Raw genomic sequence first — 25350 nt, 5'->3', positions numbered from 1 at the left:
GCGTGGGCCCGTCAGTGCCGCGGGTACACAGGGGAGTTTGCCCACGGGTGCCTCGAAGGAGAAAAAAAAGAGGAGAGCAAAAGTAGGTGGTCTTTGAAGCGTCGTTTTCATCTTCCAGGCTCCCGATCTCTTCGGAGCGTGCTCTAAAAATAATTTTCTTCTTACCTAATAGATCTAATGTCAGTAATAAGACTTTTTTTGTGTCCTGTGTTGCAGCTCTTCGTCCCTGTTCTCTTAAATTGTATTATTTCTCAAAAAATATACATAGCTCATTGATTTTAAAAGTGCAGTCATTTTGCCTTCCCTCTCTTACTGGAGCGTAAGTGGCAGAATTAAAGCATTAAAGCATGGGAGGTTAGCTCTGAGGCAGTGAAAAAGAAACCTCACATAACGTAAAATCCCTCTGCTTCCATAGTAAGAAATTATAAAGGGATCCACCGTTACTTTTTCATGATGTATTTTTATTGTCTTATACGTGGAGGTAGTAGCTTACAGAATAGCAGGAGAGTTGGGCAGCAGCTGCCAAAACAATTTTACCTTCTTGCTAAAAATCATCAAGCAGACCTTCGTTAGTCCTGTCAAGCAGTGGCATCTCTTTATTTCAAAAAAAAAAAAATTTTGGTTGGTACTTTTGGTTCCAAATCTTTTTTCTTAATGATGAGCAGTTTTGTGTATTTTTCCCCTCTTGTCTAGCAAACTGAGTGCCCATATCTGTTTTCTAGCAGACCACATCTCTAAAACACAGTGACATAATCCAACAGAGAAAAACTGGAGTTGAAAGCTTGCTTTTTCTTAACACTTACAGGAAGAAGTATTTCAATTTTAAGGATGTGTATATGCATAAAATACCTGAGGACAATTCATTCGGTAGATGGAAAATATCAGTACACTGATCCTTTCCTGTTCATACACTGTTCTAGAAAAACAACAAAAATCATATATTTCAAAATTTTTAGAAATTTCTTGATGTACTCTAAAACTTCCAAGAGTAGCATTTAAAAAAGACGGGATTCATTTAATTTTGAGAATGTAAAGAATCAACAAAAATCTGTGAGTGAGCTGTAAAATGGATGATTAAACCATGGTGAAATTTTTACTTTTGCCAGAGAGCAAGGACTTGAAAAACAATGGATGATAAAGAGAACAAGGCCGAATAAAGGATTTTGGTTAAGAATTGAAAGCAAACAGCACTTGAATAGCAGATTATGTGCAAAGAAAATCCTCCACTGTACATTTTTCATAGACATAAACGCTGCATGGTCAACACCTGCATAGAATGTCATAAAGCAAGGTGTTTGGCAGCAATTTATATTTGGAAATGGTAATTTCTGTCAGTTTTCTGGAAGCAGCCTGTGAAATTCTATGCTCATGATACAGTTGGTGATGGTGGGTTTGTATTATGGCGTTTAGCTATTTTAAATCAAACAGCATTCTATATATGTGTCTAGATATGTATTGGCTACATCTGTGAGGCCCACAACCTGCCTGATGTCAGTTCCTTTTTTGTCTTTGTTGATATTATTGCAGTGCAGGTCTCAAACATTTAACCTGTCTTGCAGTTCTACAATCCCCGGAATCAGTGATCAGGTTGGCCTCGCTCTTATGGCCAAAGCACCAGTCTGAGCCAAACAGGTAGCAGAAGGAGCCCTTGCACTTCAGGCTTCAAGAAGAAGATCCTTCTTCGAAGTAGGAAAAGGGAACTGGGTGGGAGGAGTATGCTAATGGAAAAAAAATGAGGCACAGAAGAGCTCTAAGACAGGAGAGTACATCATCCCAGTGGAAGGGCAGTAGGGGCACATGGTTCCACACAAGGGAGTATCTTACGGACATTAAAGAAAAAGACAAGGTGCAGCATTTTAGCAGATATATTTTGTGATGTGCATCTATCTAATGTAATGTGAGATAATGCTAAATACTGGCTTTGAAAAAAGCGAAGAACTGAGGATGCTACCACAAAGGACTCAAGAAGATGGATGAGGAAAATGAAGGCCTAAGAACCAAAAGGATCCAGGAGATTAACCCCGTATGGGAAACTGACAAGAGTAAGAAGAAAATGGACCAAGTCTTCATAAAGGTCCTGAGGCTTCACTTGGCCTGTGAGAAGGGTGAGACAATCTGTAACAGTAAAGAGGAATAAAGCCACACAAGCTCCCATTAACTACCAAGTAAAATGTCATTGATACTAAAAAATACACATTGAAGACCAAAAAAAAAAAAAATCGCTTTAAGCTCTTAATTAAATGGTTTCTGACATACCACTACTTTAACACAGTAGAGCCTGGGTGTTAGTGAACAAAACAAAAATGTAATAAAAGCAAGCAATAAGTTCTAGCTAAGATTATTTACCACACAGAGTGTTAACAATTTTTTTTTTTCTTTGCAAAGTGTGGAGGGAGTTGCTGTGGTGAGTTTCAGTGTCCTGTCAGAGATGCAAAAGCACTACTGATAAAACCAAATTTGATTTTGGTAGTTTGAAAACTAGGGAACATTGGATTAAGATTTATTTATACATTTATAATACATACACTTACCAGAGAAAATATCAGATGTAGTTGGCTCAATGGCTTACCATTATCAGAGGTACCTTTTATCACCAGACATACCCTTTTGGCACTATAGTGCATCAGAAGGGTCTCTTGAGGATGACTGTCAGCATTGATAAAAGATCTGTACAAACCTCCATGGTGAGAAGAACAGAACAGCTCTTCTGGGTCAGATGAAGAGTTTATTTAGTCCAGTAACCAGCCTGCAGCAGTGACCACCAAGGAAAGTCTGCCTAAGAACATGGCAAGCACAGGTCTTATGGGTACTTTCTCAGCCTCCAACATTTTGCAGCTAGGGTATGACTAAGCAAGCCAGAGGGGCTTTCTCTTCCATTAACTTGTTTTGTCCCCTATGCTCTGTGGCAGAGACTTCCACATATAAATGTGGTATGGAGGAACTGCCATCTTATACTACTTTGAACTTGCTATGTGTCAGCTTCACTGGATACTCCATAGTGCTCATTTGATACCCAGTATGAAACCCTGGTATGACGTTATGACTATCATGGCCATTAACAGCTTGACTAGATTTCTCTCCCATTTGCCTCTTTTCCTAGAATAACTTGCTCCTGTAGCCACTGTTCCACACATCCTTGCTTCTTTCTTGGTTCCACCAGATTCTTTTTGAGGTGTGCACACATTGTTCAGTTTGTGAGTGCACTTTAGATCTCTTTTTAGTGTGTGAAGAGACCATTTAGTCCTATTCTTTTTCCTGTGTTTAAATCAGCTACTTATCAAAACACAGGCCTTTCCTCTTACTTCATTGATCCTTATTTTCCTTGAAATCCTTTAGCAAGAGATCTTGTCAGAAGTTTTTCAGAAAACCATGTGAAGAGTTTCAACTAAATCTTATCTACTTGCTTTTGAATACCTCCAGAGAACTCTGGCACACTCACAGTGTACAAGAGCTGTGCTGACACTCCAAAAATCATATTTGCCTCTGTGTCCACTGATTCTATGTTTTGCTACAGTTTCTTATGATTAGCGTCATGACAGGCACCATACTTAACAAGCCTGTAGATCGACATATCTCCCCTCAAATCGTCAAAAATAGGTATCTCCAAAGTTCATGTCCTCAGTCACAAAGCTCTTTTTAAGATACTGTGCATCAGAGTTAATAATTCAGCAGTTTTGTCCTCGAGGTCCTCTGGAGCTTAGGGCTGAGTGCCATTTGGACCTGGTGCCTTGTTACTGTTCAGACTTTTGACTGACTTGCTGTTCCAATACATGTAAAGGACAATTTCTTACTCATTTAAAAATTTTTTTTGTGCATATTCTATTTGGACAGTCATCTCATGTTTATGATCTGTTTTCTTTTGGATTTAATATATTTGGACACAACTTCAGCTTTTCAAAGGATTACTTCTAGAAACTTGCTTTATTCCTGATGTTAGTTGTACCAGCTTCCCTTCAAGTTATTCTTGATTGGTGGTATAAGTTTGCTCTGTCTCTCCAAAATGGTATTTTTCAGCAGTCAAAATCTTTTTGGTCTCCTCTCCACCTTTGGCTTTGACCAGCTTCCTCACTTTGGTTTGGTTTTGTTTTTTTTTCTGTTGAGCATAGGTACAGTGGATCTGGGGGTTTTGCACACTTTTTGTTTCTGCAGAGCAAGCTATAGTCACTGTTGCAATGCAGTTCTTCAGTGCTAAAATTTTGGAACAGGTCCCATGTGTGCATTGCTTGAACCACAGTGAGGGTTATTGCCCCTCCGCATACCACGTACCTAGTTGCTCCTTGATACCGTTATCATTAGGGTCTAAAAATGTTGTTTCTGCATCATGATCCCATGTCACATTTTCCCAGACAGCACACAGCCTGATTCTTCTTTCCTTCTTTTCCTTCATTTGTTTTTTCTTTTATATTCTTTCCTTCCTTCTTTTTTCCTTCCTGTTCTGTAACAAATAGAGGCACAGTTAATATTTGTATCCTACTTCTGTGCTATTTATTGTGTCCTTTGTAACTATTGCAGGTGTTCATCCGAATCAATGTTTAAGTAATACTGTCTTTCTTTTCCCAGAAATCTGGATGAAGTCCTAACAAATACTGTATTGTCTTGTGGCAACTTACCTGTATTTGCATTATACTAATCCTAGCTTACAAGAAAAAAAAGGTAATTTCAGTAACACTTCTGAAAGGCTGCCAGATAAATCCTATGATTAAGACACTCAGAAATGAAACTCGTTTGCTGGCAGCCAAATGTGGTTGTGGAACAGTCTGTTTCAGGGGCATTTCTTGTTCCAACCATGCTTTTGATGTGTCCATGTGTGTCTTTAATATTTTACTGCCCTAACACACAGTGCCGTGTTTTTATTGACCCAGTGGTAATGAGAGTACCTCCATAATTAACTCTAGTTACTTCTAATATTTGAGTATTTCTAACAGTCTCAGTCTGAAGACTGACATGTAAGGTAGCTTTTGGATAGCTTTTTCAAAGGACTTCCAATTTTTAATACTCTTCTTAGCATGCAGTTACTTAGGAGTGAGGTAGAGTGTAATCTCATGTCCATCCAGAAATTGAAATTTTTGCAAGATGCTGTGCTTTTTTGGTAGCTGGAGGAAGTACATTAAGCACCTGCTCCCTGGCCTGATTTTTGAATTTCCATGTCTAGTTTTAGGGTGCTGGTTTATCTATAAAGTTCTGGTTGTCTTAGTATCCAAGAGATTGCCTTTCATCCTGTGCCCATATCCATCCAGTCAAGACCAGTGAAGCCCCACAGGCTCTAGAAATCGCTGCCAAAGTCTACGTGTGACAAAGTGAGATTAAATGTGAAGACCTTATAATTATGAACTTTAATTATCACATATAATCTAAAGCACTTAACGTCTGACTCATTCCTTCTTTTTGCCCAGCATTTGAAAATTGCAGTGTGTATGTACGTGTGAGGAAGAAGAAATTATTCAAAGGGGAGATGGAATTTGTTATCTTAAACTGCTGTGGTTATAGGCAGTTGCATTAAGAATAACTTGAGAATATAGATTAACATGCTGCAACGTTCTGGAAATGGAAATAAATAAGCAAACAAACAGGCTTTTTGTTCAGTCCAATGTATCTTCAAAATTATACTCTTCATGAATTTGGGGGTGTGGGGGGTGTGTATGTTTCTAGTTTTAGTCATTTCTACGTGTCTCAGTCTCCAAGGAATTTTATAATAGATGAAGCTGTAGGGTAGCACTGAGGTGCTGCTGAAATGTAAAGTGGACAGCCTGAATGCTCAGTAACTGTTCAGTCCAGATCACAGAGTATTAATTTTGATTCCAAACCTTGCATGCAGATTGCAGCCAAATAGCTCAGGACAGAGCTCACATTTCTGCATGAACTATGTCCATTTTGCATGATTTAATTCCTTCATCTCTTTTCTCTCTAGAACTGTGTGCAAGAAGTCATCTCAAGCATTAAACTGTTGGAGATTGTTCTCCATATATAGACATGAGATCACCAGAATACAGGAAAGAGTAACTGCCTTACCCTTCAGGGGTTAATCTGAGTGATTTCTGTTTCTCATTTTTCCTTTTCAAAGTGATATTTTTTTGTTTGATTACTTAATCATGTTTCTTGAAGATAAAATAACTTACACATCCTTGTATTCCATTCATTAGCTTCTGAAACAGATGTCTTTTGGAGCAGACACACATTGCATAAAGAAGACTAAATGGGTTGGTCAGCAGTGCACCAGTGCCCACAGAGAGGATGTGTATATATTCAGAAGCTCAAGCCAGCTAACTACATTCTATCCATACAATTAATTTTCAGTCCTTTTCTTTTAATTCTACTTGCATTATGACAGCCCATTAAATTATTTTTCTTTCATTTTTCTTTCATGTTCTGTAAACCCTTATTATCAAAATTGAGTGGATGTTATCAATCATTTATGTTGTAGTCATCCTTTTTTTTTTTTTCACCTTGTCTACGTCATTCAGTGTTTGGAAAACTCTGAGGTGTTGTTCTGCCTTATTATAATCTATTATTTTAGAGTTTTTTCTTCTGAGGTTTTCTTATGGGAAACCATCTAATATTTCAAAGAGATGTCTCGACACTGTTTGTATTTACTGTTTAGCAACTGGTTGGTGAAGTGACAGAAGTTTAAAAAAAAGTGTAGGAAACAAATTATGTGAACAAATATATCTTGCTGGATCCAAGAGCCTAGAAGAGGAGGGGCTGTTCAGCTCCGCGTCCCCGGGTTCAACCAGCAGCGAGTTAGATGCACACAGAGCACACATACACACCATACACATACCTGTACACATACCTGAACACACAAATCACACAGACACCAAAAGCACTCACGGACTCAGGCAGCGCCAAGGGCCTCGTTCTGCTCCTCTCTGGCAGACCAGGGTGGGGGTCCATAAGTGGCGACATGCACACAAGTGAATGAGGTAGGTCCTTCTGGCAATTGTCTCAGACCCTCAGCCTGCCAGCAGCTGCCCCTTGATCTGTCTCCCCAGTTGCTGGCACCAGGACGTGCAGCCCCTGAGGCTGCAGCCCCACGGCAGCTGCTGCAACAGACCATTACATGCTCTTACATAGCCAACTACTTACCTGCCACTTTTTGCCCTGTTGCCCCTCGTTTTCCTACTCCTGCTCCTCTACAGATCACCTCAACCCCCTTTTCACACCTTTGGTTCCTCCCCAAACATCCCATAATAAATCCTATGGGATTTCAAGCTGCTCTTCCCCTACACCTACAACACGTCCCCCAGCCCTGGGCATCAACCCCTCCTCAGTCCAAAATTATTTGATTTTTATTTAATCAGATCAAAAATAAGTAAGTAAAATACATGATTCAAATATTGATCAACTGTATACATTTGTATGATTGTAACAGTTTCCTCAGGAAAACAAGAAAATCTGACTATTCCAAAATAAGATTATACTTGAAAATAATCCAGAACTAATGAAAATAATCCAGAACTAATGGAAAGTATAGAATTTAACAGGATGACATTTGGTGTTCACAGCCTCTGTAGTCCAACGGATGCTGACAGGTTTGTGTAGACTTATTTCCATGCCTTTTGACTATGGCTGTTCCCACAATTTTACTAATTCTCATGTTTGAAACTGTCATGATTTGCCTGTAATGTAAAACTACTATCTTGAGTGTTTCTTAAAGAGTTTTTCATGGTTACTACCTGATGTTACTTGATCCCAGTCATATCTCAGTGATACTTTCTTTGCACTATATTAATGTGGAATCAATAGACTCCTTATATGTAGGGCTCCAGCAGCTTAAACTTGCCAAGTCTTGTATACTGACCTTACAGAAGTTAAGTCAAATTGAGTTAGATTTCAGATCTACCACTAATCAACAGAAGTTCTAACATGCATCTTATCAAGAGTGGGAACTTGAGTAGGCACTGCCAAAGAGGTTCATGTGTACGCTACATGTTTCTGCAATGCAAGAATTTTTCATTCTTTTCTACTACCAAATTTATGCCAGGAAAATTGATACTAATTAATTCTAGGATACTATTTAAGATAGTTGGAAATCTAAGCAGAATTTTGCTCCAGGCTCTCGCTGGTAGGTGCCACAAATGTATTTGTCAAAGTAGAGTAAAATAAATGCTTAAAACTGAGTAGTTCAGGCTGGAGGGAGAAGTCTAATATTACTTATCTTCTCATTATATATTTTTTTCATGTGTTAAGGGGTTTGCATGTTCAGGAAGTTAAGGTTATGGGAAAGGAAGATTACATTACTTCTGTTGTATATCACAAATATCCTCCCTTACTCATTTAACATTAATTCATACTCAGATAATTGGGGAGGTATGGTATGTAATTGTGATGCTTATGATATTTGGTAGGCATCAGAGGACAAGATGCTGGGTAGCTGATCAAGGCAGATAGACCTCTACCATATCACTGAGGATGGCTGCATAGGGGACTTGTGTGCCACCCAGCCTTCAGAGTGATAGCAACTAGGAGCAGAGTCACTGGGAGGAAATCAACTGAGTTTGCTCATAAGCAATTTTAATAGTGATTTCTCTCATTCTCAAGAGGAAATGCATATAGAAACGCAAGGGAACTAAGGTGGGAGAAGAGGCTTAATAGTGGTAAAGGAGCATATTCTGACTTGAATCATTTTACACATGGAAAAAATGAGGCATGTAAAGATGACGTCTTGAATCAAATCTACTGTGTCTGAGTGGAGGTGGATATTTTGAACATACAATACCCTCTCAGTTTTAATTTCCACATTTTTGTTCCGCCCACAGATTCATTGAGGAAATTACTAATACCAAAGGTAGTCAAATCCATTATAATCTTATAAGTAGTGGGAGCTGAAAGCACAGGTTTGTAGTAGTGCACTTGTTTTTCCCCTTGCTTTCAGTCTTAGGTCATATCTCAGAACTACAGTTTGCATTACAGATATTAGTCGTAGATCCTTTGTGTAGCTTTTAAAGATATGTTGGCAGGATAAATTGCTGTATAATTTATTGTATTCCTGAACAATTCTAAATATTGTGGTCAAGTGTTCTTTTTTCTTGGGGTATTTTTATCTGTGTTCTTGAAGTCTTTAAATGCTTAGATAGTGACTCACCTGCATCCTTTCAGAGAGTTTATTGCTAACCTCTGAAAATCATTACACCAAAGTTTTAGAAAAAAATGTAGCCCTGTGTCTTTAAATGGGATAGAATCCAAACATTTTTTTATTATCCTTAAAGTGATTTTTGAACTTTTTTCCTAGGATAAATTCAGGGTGACCTGAGTGAATGGTCCCTGGAACAGTTAAGGATTTAACATTGATGAAAATTGACTGGAAAAGATAGCATGTACATGGTACTTCCAAATAACCATGAATGATTCAAAGGGAAAAAAAAAAAAAAAGTTAACATAGCTATTGAAAACCCCTGCCATGATGCACCATCAGTTAAAAAAAAAAAAAAAAAAAAAAAAAAAAAAAAAAAAAAAGGATAAAAAATAAAAACACTCTTAAGTTGTTATAATATTCAGTCTGTCACTCATCTTCATTTGAAATCATACAGACAGTTCTGACTGATTAGTCTGCATTAAAAAAAAATCCCAAACATAGACACAGGTTTCCAGTTTTAGAGGAATAAAAGTACTGAGAAGAGGGGAAATGAGAGTCTGAAAAGCCTGTGGTTCTTTATAGAGGTCAGATAGAAAGGGGCTTAGTGGATGTGTGCAAAATGCTGGAAGGCAATGGAAGAGGGAATATAGGGAGCTACAGTCTACTTTTCTACTAGACTGGGAGAATCAGTTAAGTTAAAAAGTAATGATATGCAGCATAATTAATTTGTTGTTGCAGATGTCATAGACTAAGGTAGGTGGGAAGATAGGACTAGCCATTCAAATGACCAATAAAAACATTGCATTATCTTACTTTACATAGTGCTTTTGCTTCTAGGAAAACACCCTTGTTCAGAGGCAGCTGGTGGCAAAAGTCATCATCAGGTACCTTTATAAATTCTGGAAAACTAAACTGGAGGCACAAAATCTGATGCAAATTCTGGTAGGAATGTTTAAAAGCGAATCTACTTTTTTGCTTTTCTTCCTCCTTGATGAAAGATACATAAAACTCCAGCAAAACAGATACCAACTTGCTCCTGCTTTGATCAGTTAACCAGTACATATTTTCAAAGCATCCTGTAAACAGTTCATTTAGACCAAGAGGGAGAACTTCTGCTATAACTATAGCTCATTTCTACCCCACATGTAATATTGTAAGATTTGTTTTATCCAGTTTCAAAAATAGCTATTTCAACTCTGTCAAAAAACATATGGCAAGCATCACCCTCACACATTGCAGTCTTGTCATCACCCATTTATGTCAAAGGGAATATCATAGGCACTACTTAATCTTTCAGAATGGGCTGGAAGGAAATGCCTTAGAAATACTTTCCTGCAGCTGTCTCTGCACATCCTCTTAATTGTGAGATCTGGTTATCCTTCTCAACTAGAACGTCAAAATGCAAAAATATCTAAATTTGTCTTTTGTTTTGTAATGGAAATGATAACTGATTATTCATTAATTTTTGTTCAACTTTGGCTAACATTTCATTACATTTTGGCCAACATTACGGGTTGGCCCCATAATGACAAACCTCACAAGGTTGTTCTCGTGTGACCAGCTACCTTCCATAGCAAAGACACACCTTAGAAGAGAGTTTGCCTCCATTCTGCCACTGTCTTGTCTCATTTACAAGTGAAATTTTGAATCCCTGTCTGATTGATTCTCCTAAAGCTATTGCTAGTATTCTGGTTTATATTTCTTATCTTATTTTGTTTTTTTCTTCTTGGTCTTTGTCCAGTAACACCAGTTGGGTCTTAGCAGGCTGAAAGGTATTGGATCCCAGGTTATAGTTTTCAGTACTCCTCTAGGCCACTGAGTTTTAAAACTGTTTAATGACGTGTACTGTATTGAAATCAATGGATGTGTAATATATCTGCTCAATTGAATGGCTATACTATAGCTCAACACCCAGTTTAGCAAAATATGTAAGCATGTGTTCATCTCCTTTGCTATTCAGCAAGGCACTGAAGAGTGTAGAGTGTATTTAGCATTAAACTTGTCCAGGCCCACTAAGGTCAAGCAGTTTGTTTAAGAGCTGTGGCAAACAGAGGTAGATTGTTAAAAGAAATCCCTCATTAAACATTACTTTGCTGTTTGGTACATGGAAAAAAAAGGAACCTAACAAGGAGGTTTAGAGTTCCGGATTGAAATATTTCATTTCTGACTGGACATGTTTAAATGTTTTCACTGAGGTTATTTCTTTAGTTGCTCTTTAGTAGAAACTGGAAATAAAATTGAGTAATGACACACAGAATTTCCCTAGATTTATTTTTTAGCAGTACTCTAAAAGCTGCAACTTTGACTCCATAATCTAATCATTTTGCATGCATGCACATCTTCTCTCTAATCAGATTTCTCATTATATTTTTTTTTCAATTAAAAAAAACACAATATATCAATTTGTTCTCAAGGAAAAGTGATACATTTTCTCAAAGAAACCAGGGTCATTTAAAAACATTATATAATATAATGATTTCACCACTGAGGGCAATGAAATTAGAAAATAAATTTACATTAAAACTGTTGTGTAAGCTGTGAATACTTTGCATAATGTAGCCCTTACATTTTTGGGAAAAAAATATTATTTTAATAAATAATATTCGTTTGGTGGATGAATAAAGATTCCTTTAAGATAACTGACAAATACAAATATGATTTGCTGTGAGTTCTGCAGTACAAATTTTGGGTTTTGTTTATCCAGTATGCACAGGAAGGAAAGGTCAGGGCCAAAGGCAGAAAGTTTAGAAATCCAGGACAAAAAGTTACAATGCATAATAAGTTTTAATTTTTTGCAGCTGTGCTGTCCTTCTTTCTGTACTATCCAGATGTACTAAAATTCATGTTCTTAGTCTGGCTAATGTCATATTGAGCATTAAACATTTCGCACACAGAATTGAAGTCACTCTTGGTTTCTTCACCTGCGTTCTGACTCAGACATGGGTCAAATTTCAGAACTATTGCTTACCAGTGGAGTCATTTTGGAGATACTGGCAAAAACAGAGTTCTGAGGTAAAACATAGATTCTGCTGACTATTTTTTCCATTATTCTGAAGTGAGATTATCTCAATTCTAACCTACATTTATGCTGTACTGCTTTTTTAAATCTAATTTATAAAAATTGAATAGTGCTGAAATCCTTGGCTAATGTACTATTTAAAAAACCTGAAAACCTAGGGTCAAAATTTATTATCTGTTTAATTTAGCCCTGCCCTCTTTGTGAAGTTTTATAACCTCTATTCAAATTCTTGTCAGGTTTGGAGGCTGGGTCAGTAGTATATATCATTTTGCCTTGTTCTGAATCTGGTAAATTGATATATTTATGCCAGATCTATTTTCTAAATGCAAACTAGCATTTTTTTCAAAATAATGTTTTTTCAGAAATAGTTGCAGAAGTTCATCATAACAATACACTAACTGATATATATCCCAGTAATTAATCAACACTGGATAAATAAGGAGCAAAAAACATCAGCACTTTTGCATTAAAACTTTGCTGGAAATGCAAACTGAGAAAAAAAATATACAGGAAGGCAGGGAATCTTTAGTTAAATATGAATTAATTATGACAGTTACTCTGATTTAGGCAGTATTAGAAAATTACATATGTATACATATAAATTTGCCATAAATGTTATAAGCTGCATGGCTAGTTGAGTCTTAGTCATTTGTTACCTTCTTAATTTCACAAAAGAAATGCTGTACTTTGGTTTTTCATGCCTGGTAAATACAGGTGTAACTAACTTGTACGTCAAAGATCCCAGGGTGCAGACGACCTTCAGAAAACTACATTAAACGAACGCTTCCTCAGTGGTGTTCTGGCTTGGGAAAAGATACAGGGAAAATTCTTTACCATCTCTCTCCTCACTGTTTTCCTGCCAGGATAAGGTGGTCCCTTTTCTTTCTTTGCTTCCTCTCTCTCCCTCCCCACAGTCAGTAAGAGACAGGTCTTCCATTTGCTCCCCACCACCAGGCTTACAAAGCCACCATCATAAACATAACTTTTCACACACAAAGAGCCATTCTTTGTGTACAGATTTACTGCTTTTATTACTTGTTTCTCCTTGTGGGTAGTCTGCACTGCAGGACTAGTCTGAGTGGGAACTGCCCAAAGACAGCAACAGAAAAGCCTCTTCCAGAGTTCCCATCTGAACTGCCTCCCACTGTCAACATCCTACATCCTGGTGGTGCCAAAGCACCTTCTCCTTCTCCTGGGAACATGAGGAACTTGCCTATCCCCAGTATACAAAACACTGGATTAGCTATTCAAGTTAAAGGTTAACTCCAAGAGCCCTTTAATTTTGCAATGCCATTCTCTGAGGAAATTAATTTATTTTACTGCACAGAAGCCTCAATTCACATGAAATGAATGAATCCATTCAGCTGAGGCATCTTGTCTTCCCAGAGTCAGCCTGAAGCTGGTGGGGAGAGCACTTCTAGAAGGCAATTGGCCTAGGCAAGGTTTAATCACCCCCAGAGGGTCCTAACTCCCTCTACTAGCTATGGAGAGCAAACAGGCCAGCTAAATTCTTAAAGTTTGTAAAATTAGGTAGCTGGCACACAAACTGAACAGTTACGTTGGTGCTTGGATCAAGACTCAGGATTGCAGAGCCTGTCAGGCAAGAATAGGAGAGGGCACATTTTTATTACCCAGTTTGTGAGAAGAGAGCTGTTTTACACAGAATTCTACCACTGGAGAATGAAACTTTTGCCACTGGATTTAGTATGTCTAGGTTTCTTCTTGATTCTTTTTTCTCTCATGAAAGAAAGCATTAGAGCTATTATAGCCCTGAATTCCAGCAACTGAAGATGACCTACGGAGCTAAATTTGATCAAGAAAATAATGCAGTGGACTATGATCATGAGAACAATAACAGGCAGGGTGGGGAGGAAGGAAAATAGGTTTTGAGAAGGTGTGTAATTGTTGCTTTGGAGTAAGACAAATCAACTGCACCAATGACATTCATGGTACATGTTTGCCTAATATAATAAAACCAGCAATGGTAGACTTCCCACTGGCTCAGTCTCTTCTAGTGTTTAACCACCTTTGATGCTCTGGCCTTGGAGAGCTCACTTGGGCAGATGTTTCTATCTGCCCTACCCTCATACCACATAGTTCACTAGCTCCTCACATGAAAGCTTCTTTGTTAGTGTTTGCTCTGCCTTTTCATACCTAGACAATCTTTCACCTGGCCGGGGCAGGTGTAATTTCAGGCTTATTCCATGCCAAAAGTAGCAGATACATATTCCTGGATTGGTTTTTACATTCTTATCCAACTTGTCAATACATACGTAATGTTTTTATGGAATTTTTTTTTAATCTGTACCACGAGTTGCAACATGTAAACGTTTGTGTCTGCAATGAGTCTATACTTTTCAAGGACATTTTTTGAAAAACATGATAAGACTTCTTAAGGGGCTATCTCCTAGTTAGGCAAAAGGAGTAATATTATTTCTTACACCACAATAATAATAGTTTATTAATTAATACTTTAATTTTAAAAATATCTGATTTTATCATAACAACATTCCATCTCCTAAAGAGATCATTCCACAGCATTTTCAGGATTAAATCATTGTTGCTCTCATCTTCTTACTTCTCAAAATATGTTACATTTCTATTGGAAACATTCATGGGGAAGTAGGTACTTCATTGTGTCTCTTCCTTCCCCTGAGCGTAGAAATAGACTTAATGTGGTGATGGTGGGACAGAATATGAGCTCCTGTAATATGGACTAGCTGTTACATTCCCAGTGGTCGTAAAACTGAGGAGAAAATTTGTGGCCCTTCTTTGATTCAGTAAATTCAGTTAAGCTGTAGAGGTAAAACAAAAGCAGACCTGAGCTTTTGTCAGAACTCTCTGAAATTCAATACTCGTTATCAAAACATTGTGTAAATGTTATAGCTCCACAGTTCCAGGTTTTGGCTCAGACTCTGATTGCACTTGAATTGTTTCTGAGTGATCAAAAGAGAAATTAATAGATCCCTAGGAAGAAAGCTCACTTTATGTTATTTACCATCTAGTCTAATCTCAAGACATTTAGATAGCTACGATAAACATCCCTGTGAACTGAACCTAACCTATTCTTGAAGGATTACAGAACATTGAAGTCTATGAAAGCATTAAATATAACTGCTGTCTCAAATTAATCAGTCTTCCACATTTCTTAAGTGCTCACAAATGGTTTCACAATGCCAGAGGACTACACATTGTGCATTTACAGGGATATTCCATATATATTACAGGAAAGCTGTGCTGTATTGAGAGTAGATGATCTAAAAGAAGGGAACTTACTGTCTTAGGTATAAAAAGGCTGGATAGTACAGAGAGGTTTTTATGCTTTCCAAAGCAGGCATCTATTAATAGAAATCAGAGCCTGGAATATATCCTCCAGTGCAGCCATAAGCAATTCAAAAACATAATTAACAAATAGTCAACGGATGTCGTTTGCATTTTAGGTTGTTAATGACAGAAAGCTATTGTTAGGTCTGTGAAGTACTTTGATAACTTGCATTTTGGGGAATACAGGATTTTCCTTGGAGCTTGAAATGTGCTGCTTATTAAGTTTTGGTGGAAATTAGATTAAAATATTAGCATCTACATTGTTAAAAGATAGAAATATGCCACAGACAAAACCTATTTTTTTAGTGTAGCGTTCACTGTGAAGTTGCCTGAAGTATAATTTTGATTTTTTTAAATTTAAAATATAAATCTAACCCTCATGAATAAATGATAGCAAAACTGATTAAGTAGAGTAACATCAAACTAAGTGCTGTATGAGTAAAGTTAAATTATTTTAAAACTAATACAACAAAATAATCCCCAGAGTGACAGAAATCGGCTTCTGTTTAATTTATGACATTTCCATTCAGGCGATGTAAAACTGTCAGAAGGGTTGCTTTGAGCAAAACATTTCAATTTATAATTTTTATACATATTTAAATTATGTTAAAAGTGTGTAGATGTTTTGGTGAGAAAAAATAGAATTAATAGGTGCTGAAATGTTGACATATGCTAAAGCACTTTGTTGAACAGGCAGCTAAGTGGCTCTCTACAGAAACACTGATTTTAGTAACAACAAAGCTAGAGACAGTGCCATCTTTTCCACATGTTCATGAACTTATAATCACTTTCACATTTCACCACTGGAGTGTTGAGCTTCTTTGTTTTCTACTAAAAATGTTTAAAATGGAGCAAACTATCACACATCCAAACAAACCACTTACAAATATCTATCAGGCAGAATTGTTAAGATTTCCTGTATTACTGTGATACAAATATGAACAATTTACTTGACATATCTTGATAAAATCTTATATGCTTCAGCAGAACTTAGAGTTACATTGTCTAAGGTAAATGTAGTATAAATATTTCCATGCGTTGTTACATTTTATAATGCAGGCATGTCTTTTCTGTATTGTCAAATTTCTACAAAGTGGATCACTGAATATTGAAAGTTCTTTTTTTTTACATTATTTTTATGAATATCAGTATATTTACAGTATTATTAAATGGAATTTTAATTATCAGACACTAAAAGATTGTGATAATTGTGTGAATTTTTGCATATCTTTGTGAAAACACCCAGTATGTTACACAGTGATTTACCTGTGATACAAAACGTTTAAAAGTCTTCTAATGCAGCATTAATAAAATATCTTGTGACTATAAGATAATGGAAATGTGGACACCAGGATGTGTGCACACTTCTGTCAACTGGATGTTATGCTGTGAGCCAGCAATTAAGCATTTACAGAGGGAGACAGAAGAATGTACCTTAGGCTGAGATCTTTTGAAGTTCTATGTGTAGTAATATTGAGGGTACTAAACTATTCAGAAGACATCCAATAGTGGGGGAGTTGGAAACAACACTCATATTTTGATAGTGATAATAACAACAAAAAGGTCTTAGAGTCTTGCTCCCTTGGACAGATGGTTCCCTTGCAGCCAGTTGCCCATATCAACTTTTCTGTACTTTTGTAACTCTGCTTTTCTAGCACCATGAGTCCATTCTCACTACGTGCACATGGACAGAGACACTCAAATGCTGATGACAGGCCTACGAACTAATAGATGAAGCAGAAGTAGAAACAAGTATTCTGAAAATTTGCCTGAGCAGAAATGAGCGGATTTTTTATTCCCGTTGCAGGGACCCTTCCTAAGAGGATCAATCAACTATTGATATGAACAAGGTGGATCTGGAGAATCATATCACACAAGGTCTTGCTGAGCATTTTTTAACATTAATTTGAATTATGCTGACCTGCTTTGAATAGAATGATTCTAGTAATTTTGACTTTGTCCCAATCTTCCTATCATTTTACTTCCACACTAACATGAACTTTCATATTTGAGGACAGGCAGATTTGTACATTGCTTTCAGCCTAATGTTTAGAGGTGAAATGTTACCAGAGTAGCAGTTTTGCATAGCACAGAATGCTTGTTCAGCTTACCGACTGGCTGGCTGCAAGCAGGACAACACGTACGTCAGAGAGCCTCCAAATGAACTTTAGATATAAACCACTAAAAAGCAACAATATACAATTCTATGTATTTAACCTTGTACAATGATAAGTGAGGTTCATGATTGCTCTTTAGTAATTACTGGAACAAACACAATTAATAAAAAGATAAAGAGAGGCTGATATGCAAGTTATGATAGCAATTTCAGGGTTCTTTCCCATCATGATCCAACACAAAACCTTGTAATTACTCAGATGACTGTCTGCTACCATGTTTTTTGTTTGGGTTGTTTTTTTTTTTTTTCCCTATCTTTCCATATTTAGAAAGCACTCTGTGCCTCCCCAGGGCTAAAGTGTTATGCAGAACTGAACTTCAAAAAGTCACAAGCCCCCTGAAGTGGATTATTTAGGATGAAAATTCACAGGTCTGTAAGCCAATCTTCCTGATGTTATGAACCATCCATCAAATTGTTTGCAAAGTTTGGACATCAGTAAACACATGGAGATGCTAAAAAAAAGAGCACTGGGAGTTTAAAGGCAGATGGCAGGAGCTTCCAACAGATTTAGTTAGGATGTTGTCTGGACTGGATGTGGCTGGCTCTGCAGCTGGGTTTCACAATAAAATAGGTCCTGACACACCTGAGGATTAGGACTACCCAGGAGCTTTCACTGTAGCATAAAGGGCCATGTGAGATAGACTCTTATGGGTGCTACAGTTTAACTATTTGCAACATGAGCCCCAGGCAGCCTTTTCTTACCATTGGCACTTTCAAAACATGCCTGGTAACTGTAACTTCACTGTATGGTGAGAGAAGACAGGTCTCTAATAGGTGAGAGATAGCAGAGGACTCATGCAGATAACACATGTAATTTAAGGAATACATGGCAGAAAGCCAGTGTGGGCAAATGCTAGGTATGGGGTTTTAGCAGGTCCAAACTAAGCTTCTTGAATGATTATTTCCACCAGGAAGGGATTGAAGGCTGATTATCTTGAGAAAGAGACATGCCTATCAGCTGCCTGAATCAGATTAGTCATAAGCTACCCTTCTAAGCTTTCCTTTCAAGCTTGTGTTCACTTTCTTCTGAAATGTCATTCCTTTGAGAATCAACTCTCCCAAGTAGTGTGTAGGAACCTCCCAGCAAAATTCTGAGACACCAGTGCTTGTGGGACCACCTGGAGTTTGTAGTGCAGGCTTGGGCTATCCTTTTTCTGAAATCCAGCCTGGAATGTAAAGGCATGGATTTAGAAAACAGCATCTGAATATCTGTGGCCAAGATTTTGAATAATAAAAGACTAAAGCAAAGCTCTAAGCCTGCACTCAAGTTGATTAACTAGAAACCTACTAGCTGTTAGTATTCTAATTTCTGAAAAACAGGCCATAAAAGTACCCATATATATAATTACCTTTCCTTTTTACAGGATGTACTGATGTACAAAACATCAGCAAAAGCCTATTTAGTGCCCAACACCATATCACTTAATGCTTCTCTTTGAAATGTGGCCATATTTACACAATACATACGTATAACTGTATTGATTTGAGCCCATTTCCAAATTCTGTAAGTCAGTAATGGGAAACATAAAAAATAAATCAATTAACTTTATACAAATCTGCAAGTGTTTGATGTTACACACATCATCCAGTTATTTCTCATCTCAATAACATTCCAGACCAAAACATGACTCTGACAAGTATAAGGCAATGTGTAAACCTGAAAACACAATTGCTTGTGAAATCTCCTTAAAGCAGGATGGGGAAAGCTCCAGGGTAACTATAGCTGCATAGTGCACTGATTCTCAGATGAGTGCTCTGCCTTTTTATGTGTCATCTAAACCCTACATATGTTGGAATAGATGTTCTATTTTAAAGTACTAAGTAAATATTAAACTTCTACGCTCTCTGTCTTATTTGCATTCTTTGACACTTGGCTATGACTTGTTGCAAGCTTCTCAGATGAAGTCACTGTTTAGCAAGATGGAAGATATCTCCAAAGTAATACAAACAAAAATGTTAAAGAAAGACATTTCCTAAATGTTATAGTGCTTTCTCATTAGATACAGATTTAGGGCTCAAATGATAGTAGCATTCTCCCTGCTGCAAGAACTTTGCTGCACTCTCTGGATCAGCTAAGCTCAAGGAATTGGCCTTTCTTTTTGCTCTTGCCCTATAAAAGGTGGGGAAACCTGTGTCAAGCACATGCTTTTAGATGAATTGAAAGGCCATACTGCAGAACTCACTGCTTGAGGCTCTTCCTTATTCATTTTGCCTGCCAGCCACTTTCTAAAGAGACATGAAGCAAGCTCTGTGAAGCTTTCTTTTCTTTGAGTACATGTTTTAGCTAGATAGTTCTAAGCTTTTGTTTTGTTGTCTGAGCAAGGTAATGAATCAAAGTCATGATCAAATAATGTTTGCTTTTTTTCATTACTGGTAAGAGATTATTTCAGTTAGTAATTTACAAAAAAAAAAAAAAAAGAAAAGAAAATGTGAACTATGGAGGTAAACAAAAGTATTACACTGATTTGTGGATGTCTCTGGGAATTTCATCTATGCATCCAGGACTCCCTTGAATACACATTGCATTTAAAGCACAAGATGTTGGCATTTTGTCATTAGAATTGCTCCAATTTTGTGGTACCAAGCTAGTCCTAGAAACCAGAAAAACTACTTGAAATAGCAGATTGAGAATAAGTAGGCTTGTTTCTAGATTTGCTTCTGTCTTTGAGGGTAACTTCAAATAACCATTCATATCAGAGCTTTCAAGAACATCCCCTGATCCTCCAAAGTCAGTTAAAGATATCTAGGAACTGATCTTCATGTGATAATCAAGGCTCCCATTGCACTTCAGTAGCAGTATCAGAACTCAGCTTAGGAAAATTAAATGACATGCATCTCAAACTGAGCTCTACCATTAAGCAGAGCTTTGATTAAAATTTCTTATATTCCCCTTTCTAACTCTTGCCAATGTAGGCAGAACGGTCCTAATACTGACCAGAAAAAAAAAAAAAAAAATTTGTAAGGTTAGTTTGGGTGTTCTGAACATCTTCTGGACATTAATGTCATTAATGATAAATACCTTTAAGAAACAGTGTTTGACCACAGTGAGTTTTTTAAGAGGTCACAAAAGCTATCCACTTAAAGACTGATTTATTTGAATTGCTGATAATACAATATTGTGTTTGTAAATTAGGCTTGCTCTCCCATAATTAAGTTCAGCAAAACTGAGTTCTAACCAAAGCTCTAACCACATACTTCTTGAACATTATACTGCTATAGATTTAGTGACTGCAGCTTGAAAGCATGGCCTCTTCTGTAACACAGCAATCAGGTGCTAGATTTTATTAAGAGATTCAATCCACAAAACAATGCCAATGAAGATTAAAGTATCCTCCTCTGTTACAAGAAATTGCCCCAAATAAGTAACAAGTTTTCCTTCTGCCTATGAACACCATTAAAATCTCTGAGGGAACAAAAAAGTTTGGCTTGCTTTTTCTGTTCTCAACAAATATTTAGGAACTGGTTTTGCATCTGATTGCTTTGGGATCATTTATAAGAAGTGTATGGCATCAGCAATTAGAAATACTCTTAAACTATGGTCATTTGGAAATAAGAGAGAGAATTGTCACTTAAGCTGCTGTTAAAGACTCTAAGGATGGGATTTATGACCCCTAACTTTAGCCATCCAAATTTAAACCTCAAGTTTAAATTACTTGTTTATTCTCACACTAAGCTAATGGAGAGAGATAAGTGCTGAAAGTGGATGATTGTCTCTTTAAGATAGAAATCTTAGATGGGAAGTGCCTGTCTTTCCGTCACCTAGATCATTAATAAGACATCTAACTTTCAAAAGGTGAAAATAGTTGAAAAGAAATCCCAAGAAATGCCATACTCCAAAACAGGAAAAACCATATAATTTGTCAGAGAATACAGGAAAATTACTGTCATCTGATTTTGAGATGACAAAACTAAAGCACTAAATTAGAAAACAAATCCTGAGAGTATCTTTGAGGAAAGAAGAAGTATTAAAATGCTTTTCCAGCTTTCTTTAATAAATACCTCGATACCAGTGTCTATCAGTGAAATGCTGGAAGGAACTGTATTCATCATAATTTTGTGATTTCTTTTTCATATTTCATATTCTTAATTTAAATTTTATGCATATTCCATCAGTGACTAGAGACACAATGCAGTCAACTGCTATCAGCCATCTGCCATGGACTTCTGGCCTACATACAGGAGGAACCATGCTGGAAAGGGATTCAGACAAGGCTAAAAAATCCTGCATTGCCTGGAGGAGGAGCTGAGTCAGATGTTGAAGGGTGACAGGACTGACACTAGGGCTCAGCATTGGAACTAAAAGAAAAAGGGAATGCTACAGTACTGCTTCAGTTAATTTCCTGACAAAAACGGTTGTAAAAATTTATGAAGCTGTTACCTCTGAAGAGGAAGGGATGGGGATAACAATGAAAGTATCATGTAATTTGAAAATATATTAGCTTGTGCCTCTTCTCTATCCTCAGTTTCTAACTTCAGAGGCATTCCAAAGAGGCTTTTGGATATAGACAGACTCCCCATGAATTCTTCTGCTTGTTTCCCGCCTCTGACTTTCTCTGAGATCCTGTCTTGTAATCTGCTATCCTCCTACAGTTCCTTATGGCACTGTCTATCCAAAAATACATGTGTTCTATAAAGAAACCGCATATTTGATTGGAACAAGCATCCTGGGTCTTTCTAAATTGTACCTTCAACATATTAATTTCCTTCCAGGACAGTTCTTTTCCAATGTAATGGTCCAGGTTAAACGAGTCATTTGGACAGCTACTTTAATCCAAACTGTGCCAGATTATAGAGTTCAGGTAAAACTAAATCTATAGGTAATCTGTGATCATTTTTTTTTTTACCCTGTTTATGAATTGTTACACATGGATGCTTGTTTTCTTAAAATACCCAATGAAATGATAAGAAAATTACTTCACAGATATACGAAGGTGTGATTTGGAGCCAATCTAACATACAGAGGTATCAAATTCTTTCCCTGCTTACGCAATTTTAGCAGTACTCAGGGCTGCATAGCATATCCAAAGTCACAGTCAGGTTGTTTCTGCATAACTTGCACCAGACTGCATTTGCTATTGCCAATGTTTTATAATGTGAAACGGTTTTGACCAAAGAAATTTAATGTGGAGTTATAGAAGAGTTTTATGCTTTTTCATTTCCTCCAGTTTCAGACACTGTTCTCCTTTTCCTTTGGCGTTATGCATGCAGACAGACATGCTAATACCTTTATTACATAACTGTACAGAAATGCTCCTGATTCATTGGAAAGAAGCATCTCGTTCACATACCTTATGCAAAGATATAAACTGCTACACAAGTGAGGACATGCAACATCAGGCTTGAAAAGGCTATTCAGGTGAAGTCTTCATGGCCCTTCTCTGCACCAGGTAGTGAAACCCTCCCTTTGGCTTGCTTTTCTCTCTTTCTGGGACTGACAAAACACCGCTTTTTGATCACTAATGGGGAAGAACTGTGCAAAGAGAAACAACACCCCCCTCACTTGAGGCTGGGTTGTACCCTACTGAACATACTCTTACGGCAGCAGATACAGTGCTGGGTGGACTGTTTTTAAAGACCTAACCTGAATCACATGCATTGCATGAATAAACTTATGGGTTAGCTTAAACTCTTGTAAACCTTTATCATCTCCCTCACCTTTGCCACAATCTGAATGCAGCTGTAGAAAAGCAAATTGCTCAGCAAGCAATAGGATGAATGAATTATGGTTAATGCTTGATTTTGATGTTTAAAAATATATGTATTCTTCCATCTGGAGTCTTCACACAGCTGGGGCACATAAAAGTTTGTCTCAACTGCAAATCTGTAATCAAATCATAGGTTTTTTTCCTCAGCTGGGTTTTCCATCCTCTCAACAACCCAATCACAAAGTTTTTGAGAAACTAGTGATTGAAAGACCTCTGCTGACTGATAAATTTGTGCAAACCTTACTGGGGCTGAGGGGGAAGGCAGACAGTATGATTATATTTTGATAAAAGACTAGACAGTGATAATTGCAGAAGCTTTTTCTTTAGTTGATGCCTACATACAGGAGGAACCAAAGAAGCTGAAACCAAATTGTATTTGCAGATTTTCAGACACTGAAAGACTGTAATATAGTGGTTCATTATTTCTGAGTTCTCTAAGTTCATTATTCTAAGGAAGTTTCTATATGCAGCAGAAGATATACTGATACTCTCTAACTTGAATTAAGTAAACATAACATTAAATTTTAGTCAATTTTACAATACATTTCCTGAAAGAAGCAAGAAAGTACACTGAAAAATGGAGAATAGACATAACAGGTAAGATGCTGACAGCTGCATTTCCCTATTCCTTCAATATTCCCCCTCCCCCTGTCCAACTCTAGTACTTTTCTGGTAACCCTTCTCACGTCAGGGCAGCTTAGGAGTGTTTTGGCAGGGAACAGTCTGCTTATTCTCCCTGGAGACTGCACAGAGATCATAAATCCTGTTGGAGTTCTTAACCCTTACATGTAGCTGACAGCTTAAATCGCCTGCATTACTAAATTCAAGCAAGAAGACATGCCAGCATGCAAAGAAATATGCTCAAATTATTGGGTAGCCAGTTCCACACTTTCTCATTTTTTTATTCAATGGATTTTTCAAGGAGAATCTGAAAGTGCTTTGCTTGAGAAACACCAGTATCATAATTTAATACTTATGATAAAAATAGGTCACTGTACTTTCTTTTGTTAAGTAATTCCTTGTTTTAATCATATCAAGGCCTTCCACCACCTTTTCCTTAAAACTGCAATTTCTGTCATACTCTATCTTTTCCTCTTGACATAACTGGCACCTCTTTTATGCCTTCTACTGTTAGAGTAAGAAGGAATCAGGTTCCAATACTAATTATCATGGCAAGATGATATATGAATGCTGATTATCTTTTGTAGAAAAAAGGAAATCATGACCTGTTAAGCCAATCAAGTCAACTATTTAAATGCTAGAAAATTCTGTGAAGATCTTTTTCCATCTGGCTAAATAAAATATGAGAGAAACCTTACATACCTTACTTCTTGCTTATGTTTAGATCAGTATGATTATGATACTATTCCAATATGTTTTTCACTGACACAGCACTGCTCCACATATATTTCAGAACATTTTAATGCATTAGGAAATATTTATCCTGCATATAAAACAGAGAAAATAAATTATGTATTCCAAGTGGCATATGATTTTATTGTTACAATTAGGGTGAATACTGATGTTTTGTTTCTTCTTGTTGCATGAGTCCAAAGCTGCAAGAACCGTTTGTGAAAGATACTGGAATGCTGACGTATAATGCTTGGGGTCTTTCCACTGCTTTAGCATACTTGGCATTAGTGTTTAACTGACTGTGTTTCTGAAGATGACAGAACATTGTCTCTTTTTTTAGTTTACAGGGTTTTTTCTCCTCTTTTATGTAACTTGACAGCACTGAATTGCTTAAGGCAAGTGCAATCTAAATGTGTTTGAATGTATGCAATTGTCAGAGGCATGTTTTGCAACTTTCTGTCAGAATCCAGTAAATATACATAAATTAAAAGACAGATTATGAGTATCTAGTAGGTGGGTAAACAAGTTTCTAAGAAAGGCACCCTCCACACTTAGATATTTGCCAGCATAATTTTTAAAAGAATCCAGCAGTTCATGTTCTGTTGTGAGGTTACATTATCTGTTAGCTACCATAACAGCACGTTTTATTCAGGGTCCAGAACCAGAAATAACTTGTGAAAACCGGTACAGTGGTGATAAA

The 25350-nt window shown here is 37.1% G+C and overlaps 1 long non-coding RNA gene across 1 annotated transcript; it reads left to right on the top strand.

The window, feature by feature from the left end:
• LOC113490123 lies at positions 1-24599 on the top strand. Its single transcript, XR_003400155.1, has 3 exons — positions 1-82; positions 17224-17294; positions 21706-24599. It is a non-coding gene; the product is annotated as an uncharacterized LOC113490123 (long non-coding RNA).
• The last annotated feature ends 751 nt before the right edge of the window (positions 24600-25350 follow it).

Source organism: Athene cunicularia, assembly GCF_003259725.1.
Source record: "Athene cunicularia isolate RWA chromosome Z unlocalized genomic scaffold, athCun1 chrZ_part2, whole genome shotgun sequence".
NCBI classification, from domain to species: domain Eukaryota; kingdom Metazoa; phylum Chordata; class Aves; order Strigiformes; family Strigidae; genus Athene; species Athene cunicularia.
Note: the sequence above shows the minus strand (reverse complement) of the source record. Positions and strands in the feature narration are given on the sequence as shown.